Raw genomic sequence first — 13,938 nt, forward strand, 5'->3', positions numbered from 1 at the left:
CTTAGTTATGTCAGGGCTGTCTCTAAAGAACTTGTTTCCAGGAAACCTCCTGGGGGGCCTTCCTGTATCCAGAGAGAAGATCTTGCCCTTCGTGTAGGGGGATCAAAGAAGTAGCATACTGGCCATTGTTCCACATAGCAGCTGTGGAGACAGTCAGACCAGACACCAACACACAATCGGCCCGTTCATGGCTGGGTCCTGCTCACAGAGCCAACACTGGTGCAAAATCAAATTTATGTGGCTGTAAATTGTGCACTCTTAGCAGTTAACTTGCCACAATCAGGCATGACTTAGATGTACAAATCGGTGCAGCTCCAGACTGACTCAGGCATGCAATTACTATAATTTAAATCAGAGGTGCAGAAGATTATGAATCCAGGTCTGTCTGCATGATCTTTGTGTTCAATAGCTGTCCGGCAGGCACTTATGCCTATTGATCTTGCCTTATGCCACTACGGAACTGGGGCTCAGGGCGTGTGTAGGCTGTCTCAGCAAAGGCACACACATGCAGTATTTAGGCATGGGGCATTTATGGAAGGGAGATCTGATTAGCAGACATTCCTTTCATATCGGGATTACCCACACCAATTTGTGTATACAAATAAAAAGCCTGGGCTGTCACACCCTCATAGAAGGCAAACCATCACACACAGCCATTGGACCTCTCCATCAGTTTGACCACACCTTTATCAGCCTCTACAGCAACTGTGTTATGGCTGAAAAATGTTATCATAATGTGCCAGTTTGATATTAATTTCATGAATAAACTGGAATAATACCATCCCATATACTTCAACGCTCCTTACTAATAACCATCCATCACTGAAGAGCACTGGAAAAAGTGTCAATCAACTTGAAAATTATTCGAAAGCTGTCCTTGATCCATTGGCTCTGAAAACTCACCACCCAAGAGACGATCATGGGAAAGATAACAAAAATAGTACAAAGACGCCCTTTAGCTACTCTAAAACGTAGACGACAAAGATTAAAAACAGAATGAAAAAAACAGAACAAACAGTTGGTCCTATAGCATGCAAAATCCACCCAAATATTTATAGCCTTGCCTTCCAGAGCCAAAAAATCCCACTTACAAGCTATAAGGATCTGGTCTTCTCCTGCATCCTAGTGGAATCTGGAGTGAGTGTTATGATTGACATTGGAATGTTACTGGTTAGAATGTTTATGTGTGACTGGTGTTCTCTTGAAGGCAGTTGGAGATCTGAGAGAGAGGATGCAGGTGCTTGCCTATGTAAACTGGACTTTACTATCTTGGTTAATATGACTCTAGAAACTGGATGTTACACTTGGAAACCAAATAAAGAAGTTACTCATCCACACCTTGATGTCAGAGTCATTCTACCAGAACCCAGATTTCCACACAAGCCTGCATCATTGATGCTGGAAATTCCTCACAAGAATTCATCACCTACAAAGAACGTGCCCAATGTGATACTTAATACTAAGTAAAATCGGAAATTACTTTTGGTAAAGTGCCATGATCTTGAATTAGTGTCTTTGAAATAAAGTAAAAAACATAGTCTATTCAAACACTAAGATGGTCGCCGACCGTGTAGGAAAAACGAGTGACATCGTTACGCAACGTAACGCATGACGTCATCGCGCTGCGCGGTGTAATGAAGTCACACGTAGCAGGCCCGCAAGTATAAATAAGAGGATTCAAAACACTTTCACAGTAGCACGGACTGAGAAGGATTGAAGGCAATCGTACCGGGATAATTTAGGTGAGGAGAGCAGACTAAGGGATACTCTATGATACCAAAACCATAGGGATTATTTAAACTTAACCTAAGCTTAAAAACTCTGTTTATTTTACTTCTGGTTTTCACAGAAATCCCATATAATTTTTCTGGAAGATAAGAAAGGATTAATGCTTGCTATAAATGGGGAAAAAAATAACTTCAACAAAAGGATTTAAAAGTTGAGAATATTATCGAATTTGAAAAAATTGGTGAGTATGTTAAATGAATATTACAATTAGTGGTTTGCCTCTACCACCTAATTTGTTGTACATAATCAATGTATTTGAGTTGATATAGCTAAGCAAAAAAATGTTTTTTCTTGTTTTATATTAGAAAACTCTCCTGATGAACCACGTGCGTTAAACGCGGAAAAACATGTGTTGGGAGATAAAAGGGATATGGTTATTTGAAGAAGAAAGTTTATGTTTGAAAACAAATAAAAAACAAAGATGTGCATAACCAATCAAAGATGTATCTTTGTATGATTTAAAAGTTCAGAAAAGGAATACCGGAAGCGCACGCCAAGGAAGTGTACAGTTAAAAGGCACTATACAACAGGTCTGCCAAAATAAAAATAAACGTCACAACCTACCGGTCAAAACAAGTGATCATTGTTCACTGAACCCACATTGCCAACCTAGGTCATACTTTCGACTATAATAATAAAGCAATTCAAAATTAAAACACACCATGTGATAATTCATTTAAAATCTCAATTCCATAAATAAAATTCGCCTTAAAATAGATATAATTTATATCATTCCCTTTGATTAGTTTGTACCACATTTCTACTGTCTTAGTGCTATCACATTTGTTATTATAGGATTTAATCCATTTAGCAGGCAAAGCATTCTAGGTTTCGGCACTCAACTAGTAGCTGCTCTGCAGACTCGACTATGTTTGTGCCGCATAATCTACACAATCAATCTGTTCTCCTTATGCGCAAGGGCGCTCCCATGATTTCTAACACAGACCTATATTACATTTTATCAGCAGATATTGCCAGACAATTGACCTGCTTGGAAACGCCATTATGTAGTGTGGCTTAGAAACACCCTGCATTACATAGGCTATGAATCGACTACTATTCACATTTGTAGCTAATTTCACAAGGTCTGCTTCGTAGCAATAAGAGGCCAATTTCAGTTTAAGACACCTTTTGCATGACCAAAGGCAGTGGTCGAAGTGTACGAACAAAAGTAGTGGAACTATGTTCCCTGATGGCCGCCCACACTCCCCACAAACCCCATCACTGCACCCCCTCAGACACGCAATCCAAGCTCCCAAACAAACACACCTGCTGTTTGTGGGAAGGTTCAGTACTGTGCACTGAACTGCAAGCTTCAATTTCTTCCTACACTTTTATTTTAAAACTAAACCATTACGGAACGGATTATTTTTTAAATAAAAGTATAGGAACACCGCTCCCGACCGGTCCCGCCCACTTCGACCTCTGACCAAAGGTGATTCGTGCTGCTATCCCTAGTGAAACATGTGAGCCTATCATCATGGGTCTTCTCGTTTTCAGCAATTGTGCCCATGTTGAGTGTATGCTTAGATCGATACCTATGCTTTCAAATAGCTCACTATAATGGGATGATCATCTAATATCAGTAGTTTTTCATACCGTTACTCTAGATATGTATGCAGCCATGGTACTTTATTATATTGAATTAATGTCCTAGATAATCAACTGGCAAACTCTTTGGCATTCGAAATAATTTCCTTGATATTTTTGCTTCAAACCCCTTCATTTCGGATGTTAAATCATGAACACACACTTCAACACTGTACATAAGAACAGGGGTGGTCTTTGCAGTGGATAAGAAAAAAACAGCTTGGATTGAGATCCCGCCTTGTCAACTAATAACAGCACTTACGGCATGGATAAGTCTCATGCAATTTTTTTTGAGTTTCAATCCAGTGGCATTTCCAAGTTAGTCTATTATCAGTGGTCACCCTTCGATATTTATATTGTTTTATACATTCAAGGGGCAATGAATCGTAATTCCACACATACTTGGAGCCTTCTTTCAGGGATTTCCCTCTGAAAACCATGATTTAGATTTACTAATGTTAACCCTGAGACCATTATTAGCATATTTATTAAGACAATCTAAAAGGTTTTGCAGTCTGTTTTGCATTTGATCTAATAGCAATAGATTGTCAGCATAGCCCATCCAGTGTATTCCCTGTCTCCCAATCTTGATTGGGAAAGATTTGGAGTCAACACATGCTGCTGGCAGGTCAGCTAGGTAGAGGTTAAAGAGTGTTGCAGCCAAGATGCAACCCTCTTCCAGTGGGAATAGAACCTGAGAGTTTGCCCTCGACATTCAAACCTATTTGTTAGTGTCACGGTAAAACAATATTATTACATTCAGTAGGCCTTTCGGGATGCCCCACGCTATGAGTTTGGACCCAAGCTTATTACGCATTACAGTATCGAAGACCACACTGAAGTCTATATATGCTCCATACAGGGCTGAACCTTTGATCTTATTCATGCATTCCACTGCTGACACCAATATTAGTAGATTGTGCGTGGTATTAAAAAAAATTCTGAAGCCGATCTGGTTAGGAAGGAGAATGTTACTGGTAGCAATCCCTCAAGTTATTACTATTAGAATGACTTTTGCAAATAATTTCGCAGGGATGTCAAACATTGCTATCATCCTGCTGGATTCGTCCAGCAACCTTTTTTGTAGAATGTAGTTTGCTCTCCACGAAGAGGGGAGAGTTCCACTTCTCCCTAACTCCACAGAGAGTAGATGTAATGACTTGGCCCAGAGTAGCAGCAATTTTGTATTAGGCTATTCCATATACCATCAGGGCCAGTTTCAGGAGAACATTTTAGTTTGCAGATGATCACTATGAGATCTTTGATAGAGGATTTGCTTTGCCATACATGCAAGCTTAATTTAATTATCGTGCCTGGTGGAGTCTGCCTATTCAGCTTACAAGCAATATGATCAGACCATGTGTTCTCTGCTACACTTTGTAGGCTTAGCACACATTTTGCTGCTCCACGGATTACAGGCCAAACGCCATTAGTATTACCACTAATCCTATAGTTTGCCATATTTTGCTCTCGCAAGCAAGATGGTGGGTTTTTAGCCATCTCTTATACGTATTTTTGGCTTCCTAATGGACTTTCTAATTCAATATAATTGTAATTGGAGCCATCAGCTCTTTTGTAGCCCTGTGTATTTTATTATCAATGCGCCCGCTAGTTAGTGCTTGACATATTCCATATTCCAGCGCTTATGGGGGCTCTTAGTTACTGTACGTGTTTTAGTTATTTAATCTTACTTGTCAGTTCAGCAAAATTGGCTATGATGGTGGAGACCACTTTCGCTTCATCAGGCTCAAGTTGGGCGATTAATTTCAGCTGTAGTTCCTCCACCAATGCATTTGCTTTTTGAAGATTCTTCGGATTCCACTGAATCCGATTATTACTGTTGTTAATTTAGAGGTCCCCGTTCTCATCATACTCGTTACTGCGTGTTACAGTTAGATCTGTAAGTAGGGCAACACATAATGGCATATGATCGCTTTCTTCCTGTGATATTATGACCATGTTTACGAATATTGACATAGCGTCTGGATTCACAAATACGTAGTCTAGAGTGGATGCACTTTTACTGCTAATTTTGTGTGAAAGCCTTAGTGTGGTCTCCACAGCAATTACCATTTAGTTGAATTAGTGAGTAAGAGTAGAAGAGTTTCACCCAGGCCTTTCCTTGACTCTTCAGTGGCCTCAACTTGACAGGAGACGAGACAGAAAGCCTCTCAGGTACTATTTCATCGTTTTCAATATTTGCATTAAAATCACCCATGATCAGAAGCAGAACATTAGGGGAACATACCTGAAGCAGCCTGTTTACGGTATTCACATTGCGTGTTGTTAACACTGCTCCTGGTGGATCATAGATATTTATTATGTTAAGCACTTTCCTCTGATAGGAGGCAGTGGCTGCCAACACCATTAAGGATGACCCAGATAGCTCTTTCAAAGGCCCAAGGGAGGCAAGTAGATAACAACAGACCACCCTTAGGTCTTCCAACAGTGCCGTTTGTGGCCATTTGGTAGCTGGTACTGTGTCCATCTAATTCAACTGGCTCAAGGAGTCATGTTTCTAGCAGGGCAACCATCCAGAATAATTCCATATGAGTTAAAACTCCTTCCTCAGACGTTCAGTGTGTGTGACCCCTCGTGTTCCAAAAACACAAAAAGCTGGGTCATCAAGTTACACTTTCAAAATGAGTCTTGAAAATAGTAGGCAACCACTGTCAATATCCCTCACCATGGGACTCCCTTTTACTATTGGCGTTCTCATTGTATCCTTCCTGCAGATTATTAGTATTTCCTACCACCGTTTTGACGAGATGGTGGATTCTCTGTCATTTTCCTATGTGTTTCTGGACTGTATCTAACTTAGGGCTAGCAGGATTGACAGTTCTTTTTTTTTTGCGAATATATTTCCACAATTTTACAGCTGAAACACAATTTGGTGATTTCAGGTGCATAGTTCATTATATAATAAAGGGTCTTCAGAGCATACTACTCTAAGGGTGACTACAGAATGGAAAAAGTCAAGGATATAGTTCCTATTCAGGGGAGGAGTGTATTCAGAGCTGGACAGAGGTCCAAGTTCCAGAGCAAAAATTTCGGCCATTCTCATTTCGTCTGCCCCAAGTTACGTAGTACTTTTATTATTATCTGGACATAGTGCAGAAGGTGTGTTTACTTGGCCAATCATCTGTGAGTGTAGAGGCAGTGTCGTCCAGTTCTTCTCGATTTTCTGAAAACTCATTGCTTAATTCCTCAGCATATTCACTGACAAATAGCCATTAACAGTCTTCTAATTTTGTTATTCGAATTGGGGAAGCACAGCTTTTGCTGCTACATCTTTCCCAAGTTAGTATTTGTACTAGTTTTGTTGGTACTGGGATCCTTGTTTGGTGTTATACATATTGCTTCAGCCTCAGACAATACGCATGCGTTCTTTGGCCTTGTTTGTTTATTACTATACATACATACCTGAGCAATTTGTTTCTTGTTTCTACCTTTTGAACATTTAATACTTCGATGTTTAGGAAGAGTTACACTAGTGGGGTCATCAACTTTCTGAATGTGGATACTAACATCAGCCTCTTGGGCGATGTAAGTTTCACCGGTGTTTCAGATTTGCGCCTCCTGTTGATACTTTTGTGGAGTAAAATAGATTGAATATCGATCTTGCTCTCAAGTCTTTCACATCTTTCCACCACTGAATCAATAGATTTTCAAAGATGCTAAACATTGTTGATAAGGTCCTACTCACATTGACTAAGCTATTGCTATCCACATCTTGGTCAACAGACTCAAAAAGTTACGTACGGATCAGGAATAGAGTCAGTTGGGAGGATAGGCTCATGAAGCATAGAGACATCGATCTGATCAAAGGTTGCCATTTGTACTATTTATGTAGAGCTCTCAATGGGGCTATTTCACCTAGATTAACTTCATACATTGTGGAAGACATAGAATGTACATTTTCATCATTCACGGGCACGCTAATGGATGATATGGTTGGATACATTGACATACCATCATCAATTACATTCGCCATGCACACATTAGAATCCAGCATCATAATCGCAGGGAAAACATCAGTTACAGAATTGTGTATCATAGCTTGGAAACTCAGAACCTTATTACGTGCAGTTTGTTCAACAGTGGGCAGGATGCGGCAGGACCCTTGTCTGTGCAGTGCTGTTTCTTTAGAGTACATAGGTATCGAATATGTACTAGGTGCCGTGTCTTCTATGACTAAATGGACATCAGTGATGGGAACAACCTTTATGTCAAGATTGTCCTCATCTAATATATTCACCAAAGATTTGTGTATTCACATTATCATTAATTGTTCCAGAGGGATTACCATAGTTTCTCGTAACATTTGTATTTTTCCAAGCAATAGTAGTACTGATTACTTGGGTAATAAGCTTTGTTCCCACAAATCCAAGCGATGAGTTTAATTCTGCTACAATTTCATCAATTGCTTCATTTTCCTTATCGGACTAAGCATTGGATGTGTGGGGAGATAGGACATAAGTTTCTTCGTTTTAGTCACTGGTTGGTGTTTTGCTATGATTTCGGGAGTGCATGTTCTATGTTGTCGATGTAGATGGGAGCTTGGATATCTCAGGGAGGAGCTATGACACCGCGGGTCCTTCGTGCCTCTATTACCTTACCTGTGTCGAGTATTGCGCTAAGCTTGTACACCGGGGAAGCATTTCATAAGGTCCGCAAAAGCGTACAAGGAATGGCGGACGAAGTTACTGGCAGCTAGCAGGGATGAGACGCTACGTTCGCGACTGCAGGATGAGGCAGATGTTAAATTGCACAGTTACTGCGTACTAGCCGCTGCATTACACAAGCAGCCTACAGTCTGGGAACAGGAAGGGGGAAGGAAAGGATGTACCTGATGGAGTGCACACTGCAAGGCTGTGAACAGCGAACACCACTCAACGCTGCACTCGCTTGATGCACACAGCTTATGTTCATGTCTGGGGCACAAAGGGGCGTGGCTACCTCCTACAGAGGAGGGAGACAAAAAGAGCTAGTTTAGGTAGGTGTACTTCCATTGGGTGGATTTTTCCTAATAGAGGGGTTTCCACCCCCCAGATGAATACTGGATTGGGCTACTACCTAATTTGAAACATCACACATATGCATGTGTACTCTAGAAATTACTTATCGTCCGGATGAAGGCTGTTTACTTATGACACCGCAGTTGGTGACGAGATGGCCGAAAAACACTCTGTGTTGACCTTCCTATACAGCGACCATCAGCAATGCTTAAACTAGGACAGGCCTGATACAACAAAGAAAATGCACTGGAAATAAGACACTGCAAATATCAGTGTCCAGATTATGTGTCTAAAAAAGTTATATGTTGTTATTAGTGTATTAAATACTGTGTGTTGGCCTTCTGTCTGGCCAATTTAATGTGAATAAATGAATTGTATATAGATGTGTTGAGAGAGATTTATGCAAGACGTGTTGGTACCAAAAATAAAACTGACGTTTTTATGAAAAACGAAACATTTCTATGGTACTGGCTATAAACAAAGTAAAAAAGAGGGGAGTGTGACTACAGCCCTGATGTTTTTCGTTTTGTTTATCTATATTATCCCTGGACGTCCAAGGTTTACCAGGAACCCTTATATAAGATATAATATTTCCAGTAGACAGCGAACAGCAGTCAATACTGCAATGGCTTGATGCCCACGCGGATGCGCTTGCATGTTGCTTTTATTCATGTCTGGGGGACAAATGGGCATGGCTACACTCCTGCAGAGAAGCGGGACAGAAAGAAAGCTAGTTTAGGTGGGTATATTTGATCATAGAGGATGGAGTTAGTATATTGGTAAGCCCTAATATAGCTCGGTCATTCGGCAATAGTCTGTACCAATTTTTCACACTCACGTAGTCCATGGGAGGATATCCAAAAACGTGCAGAGTATTTCCAGCAGACAGTGAACAGCACTCAGTGCTGCACTCGCTTGATGCCAATACAAAGGTTGGTAGGGGTGGCCAAGTCCCTGCTAGCTACCCGTGTAGAGCTGGCATGTTAATGGGTGCTGTAAAGTAATCAGGAGAGTATGCAAGTGCTGGAGACTCACCTCTCTGACTGAGTTTTTTGTCGTAGGATGTAGCTGCATTCTTATGGCAGAGGTGTTGTGCAATATGTCTACGAATAGTGTATGATAGCAGTTGTGTGCAGCTGGGTGTCTTCCATTTAGGTTAATCTCTTCAATCAATATGGATTGCGATACATACCCGTGTGTCGTGTCATATGGTCTGCAGTTTAATCTCTTTGTCGTTCAGTACAATTCATGAGGGGTTCATTGATGCCTAAGTCTATATGACAGGTGATTCAATAACCCAAAGTGTGGCATAGGTTCTTCAGGATGCGGGAGAGGGAAAGCCAGGTCTTGAGGGCCTTGTGGAAGGAGAGGTGATCCTCCAAGCGTTGGATGCTAAGGGGAATAGAGTGCCAGATTGAGGGGGTTGGAAGTTGAAGGAGGATCCCTCTATTCTAGTTGATTTGAAGGGAGGAATGCGGTGCCTGATCATAGGTTTATATTGGGTTGCTAACAGGTGAGTTTGTTTTGAAAGTATTCTGGGCCTGTCCTGTGGAAGGCATGGTGGGTGATGTGTTCTCTGGGGTCAAGAGCCAGGAGGAACATAGCTGCTTTGTTTAAGACCCATCAGAGCTTTATGCATTGATATGCAGGGGTACTCAGGTAGAGGGAACTAGCGTAGTCTAGGTGAAAGAATGCGATATCCATGATTGCTGTGACTGTGTGGCTAGGAGAGGTAAGGGAAGATGCGTCTGAGAATGCAGAAGTGTAGATAGCGTGATATAGACACAGAGTTGATGTGGTGTGAAATTGTCAGATCAGCATTCATGGTGCATCCTAGGGTCTTTATTGAGTGGGATGTCGTTAGGTAATGTGAGGTAATGTTAGGGAATAAGAGCAAGGAGGGGGCGCAGATACAGGTTGAAAAGTAGGGGGTATAGAGACGTGCCCTGTGGTACCCCATTAGTAACAGGGTAGGGGGGAGTCAAGGCGAAGGGAGGAAGGGTGGTGAATTGTTATTGGTTAGCGAGGAAGGTGAAAATCCACCTTAATGATGTGTCCCTAATGGCAAGTGCATAGAGTTTGCCTGGGAGGATGCTGCGGTTCATAGTGTCAAAGGCTGCAGTTAGGTCAAGGAAGATAAATGTGGCACAGCCTTCAGAGTCTGTGGTTCTTTTTAGGTCATCCCATATGGAGACTAGGGTGACTTGTTTCCTTCGAGGGGGTCTGAAACCAGACTTCATGGGGGCAAGGAGGTGGTTGATTCGGTGAAGAGGCAGAGCTGGCAGTAGACCGTTCTGTCAATAAGCTTGGCTAGGTAGCGGTTGTTAGATATAGATCTGTAATTGGCCACAAGAGGGGGATCAAAGGATTTTTTTTTTTTTTTTTTAAAGCCGGGTTCTGATGTGTGCGGTCTTGAAATCTGCTGGGAATATGCCTGAAATGAGGGAAGAGTTAATGATAGATCTTGTGATGCTGACTGGTTGAGGAAAGGATATCCTTGTGGAGGTAAAGGATCTCCCAGGGATCCAGAAAAGGGGGGGGGCTACTAGCAAGTAGCTTCAGTAATTCGGGTTGAGAGATGGAAGAGAAGGAGTAGAGGATATGGTGGGTGGGAGGAAACAGGCGATTGGGCAAGCACAGCTAGTTTAGTGCCGATATATTGTAAAAGTGGTCTTAAAGGGCATCACAGAGTGCTTGGGAGTTTGGAGGTGGGTCAGTGGGTCCAGTGAGGAGCTTTGAATTCTGAGCTGATCTTATGGGATTTACAGCTGGTGTTGTGGGCATTAGAGATTCTGTTCCACTAGAAGGATGTTTTGGCCTTCCAGATTTCTGCTCTGTAGGCTCTAATCTGTTTGGCATAGGCAGCTCTATTCTGGGGAGAGGGAATGGCCTGCCATTTTAAATTCTGTGGTTAAGTGTTTTGAAGGATTTAAAAGGAGGGGTAAACCATCTGGGGAGGGGCCTTCTCTGTGGGGGAGCATCTGATGGGGTGAGTGGATTCATGCCATTGAGGAGCCTTAGGGAAAAGTGGCTGATTGAGGGCAGACCTACCTGGAGGGTGCGATTGGGAAGGGATTCAAGAAGTGAGTCTGCCAAGTTTGGAGTTGCTATGAGCTTGTTTGGCAGGTGGCCAGTCCAGTGTTAGTCAAGCAGGGTGGGGGGGAGGGGAGTTGATACCAAGAATAGGATGGATGCATGGTCCATTCAGATTAGTGGTCAGGGGGGAGGATGGAGAACAGATTTGAGGAGCTAAGCATATCGACTAGTGCACGTCTTGCAGTATGTGTGGTGCCTGAATCATGGGATTATGTGGGGCATCAAACCATGTGTTGAGATCTCCTAGCATGGTGAGGGAGGAGGGGGTGACCACTAGGGGGTCACAAAGCACCAGCGAAGTTTATGTTATAGCCTGGTGGTCTGTATATGTCTAAGAAGCTCTGGGTAAGAAGAGATTGAGGAGACATTTATCTGGGAGACATTTATAATTTGCAATGCAGACTTGTTCCTCAGAGTGTGAGACGATGAGGTGTAGTTGGTGGAGGATGGCGATCCCACCTGTTTTGCTGGTTCTGTTGGGTACAATAAGTGTGTTGCCTGGGGGAGGGGGGTCGGTGCCACTTGTGCAATGGGTCCGAAGTCATCCAAGAACCATGTTTCTGTGATAAAGAGGATGTCTGGGCTTTAAGAGGAAATCAAAACAAATATGTTGTGTCCGTTTTGTTTTTGGTGACAGATCTGGTGTTAGGATGCATTAGATTTGATTAAAGAGACAGAGATTGCAGGACCCCGGAGAACAGGAGCGGCAGATGCCCGAAGGGGGGCGGGGTGAAGAGGTGAGTGGGTGCTGGTAGGGGGAGGGGGGATCTCCTGGATGAGTCCCTGCGTGAGAGGGGTCAGTGTATATCATGGGGAGGGTGGGAAAGGTGATGAGGGGAAGAAAGGAGGGAACTGTGAGGTGCCTCTTTGCGGGGGAAGGCGATGTTGTGAGCACTCAAGTGTTTAAGAAGGGTGCTCAAGATGTAAAACTTCTTACGAGGTGGTGTGGGGTGCTGAAGTGAAGTGGGATGGAGCTTGTGTGTGTGTGTGTGAGGGGAGTTGCAGAGCATCCCTTCTTCAGAGTTGTGGAGTCACAGGTTAGAAGTGTTCTGGTGTAGGTGCAGGGTGGTGACTGGGGTCAATGAGAGGGGAAGTAGAAGCATGGGGGTGGATAGGAATGGAAGGTGAGGTCAGAGATGAATTAGAGTTGCTTATTTCCAAATGGGTATCGGGTGTGCTAATTGGAGTGAGTGCCGTGGGTGTTGAGGGATGGATTACAGAGGGATTTTACTGTGTATGGTGAGATGTGGGAGTCAGTGATGGTGTAGGAGAGTTGTGCAGATAGGCATCTGGGGGGAGATAGGGTGAGGTGAGCAGAGTGTCTGGGTGTTGGGGATCCTGTGTTTTAACAGATTCTTGGGCACCTGTGGCATGCTTATGAGAGTCTGTGAGACAGCCAAGAGAGGGATAACGGTGAGGGTAGGCCAGGCCACATTTAGCGATTTGTAGGGTTTGAAGAGATGGGGATGGGACGGGACAAACCTGAGTTTTGGAGGGCTGGGCAGGTTTGGGTTGAAGTCTGTGAGTGCAGTGTGGACAGAAGTGTCAACACAGGTGGGAGGCCAAAGGGGTTGGGAGTGGCAGGAAGATGGTTTAGCCAGGTTTCATAGTGCCCTTATAACATTGGATCTGCTTGGTATGGTGGCTAGTTTACAACCTCTCCTCTGGTGGCTAGATTTGAAATTATGGACCCAAAGCACTATCAGCACACTCAAGGGCAGCTGGTTGAAGGATAGTGGTAAAATTCAAAGTGCAGCTAGATTCAACACACTGACTACACTCAACGCAACTAGATTTGACAAAGTTAAGTTAAAAGTGGACCTGGATGTAAAAAAATTGGCTAAACTCACAATGCAACTAGATGTGATACAGTGGTTACACTGAAATTACAACTAGACTTGGCACAGTGGCTACACTCAAAAGGCAACTGGATTCAACACAGTGGTAAGATTTATAAACACAGCAAGATTTAAGACAGTGCTAAAAGTCAGAAAAGAAGTAGTAGTAGTAGTAGTAGTAAAACAGTGTGAGTGATCAGAAACAGCACTGCATGTGCACCGGAATCCCCATACCTTACCTGATACCTGCATCAGGCAGGTTTTTGGTTTGCAGGCTTTTCAGGGCAGACAGGCCATCAGGGAAAGGAGGTGCCCTTGGTCTTCTAGTAATTCCTGGATGAAGCAGCCAATAACAGAGGGAGTGGGTAATGAGCTGTAGGAGCGGTGGTGGAGACTCTGAGGGCCTAGGGGGGGTGCAGCAAAGAATGGCAAGAGTGCAAAAATAATGCCAGGCAGCGGAGAAGCACACATATTACCAAGATGATGGAGGTCCCGATCTTCAGAAATCTCTCGAGCAAAGGCATGTCACAAAAGCATGAGGTTTCAAACTGAAATGGAAGAGGGACCAGCAAATTAATAATTGGCATTAGGAGTCCATTTGAAGGACT

General features: G+C 43.0%; 1 long non-coding RNA gene across 2 annotated transcripts in view; it reads right to left on the reverse strand.

Annotated features, from left to right (window-relative positions):
• Positions 1 to 13,938, reverse strand: part of LOC138516673 (uncharacterized) — a 123,989-nt gene that overhangs the window by 85,048 nt on the left and 25,003 nt on the right. Inside the window, exon 2 of one of the 2 annotated variants that reach the window (XR_011282297.1) lies at positions 13,570 to 13,878. The exons of the other annotated variant lie outside the window; for it this stretch is intronic. This is a non-coding gene — a long non-coding RNA (uncharacterized lncRNA). The remainder of the gene's footprint in view (positions 1 to 13,569; positions 13,879 to 13,938) is intronic. 2 annotated transcript variants of the gene reach the window in all.

Source organism: Ambystoma mexicanum, chromosome 6q (genome assembly GCF_040938575.1).
Source record: "Ambystoma mexicanum isolate Mex_15411 chromosome 6q, UKY_AmexF1_1, whole genome shotgun sequence".
NCBI lineage: Eukaryota > Metazoa > Chordata > Amphibia > Caudata > Ambystomatidae > Ambystoma > Ambystoma mexicanum.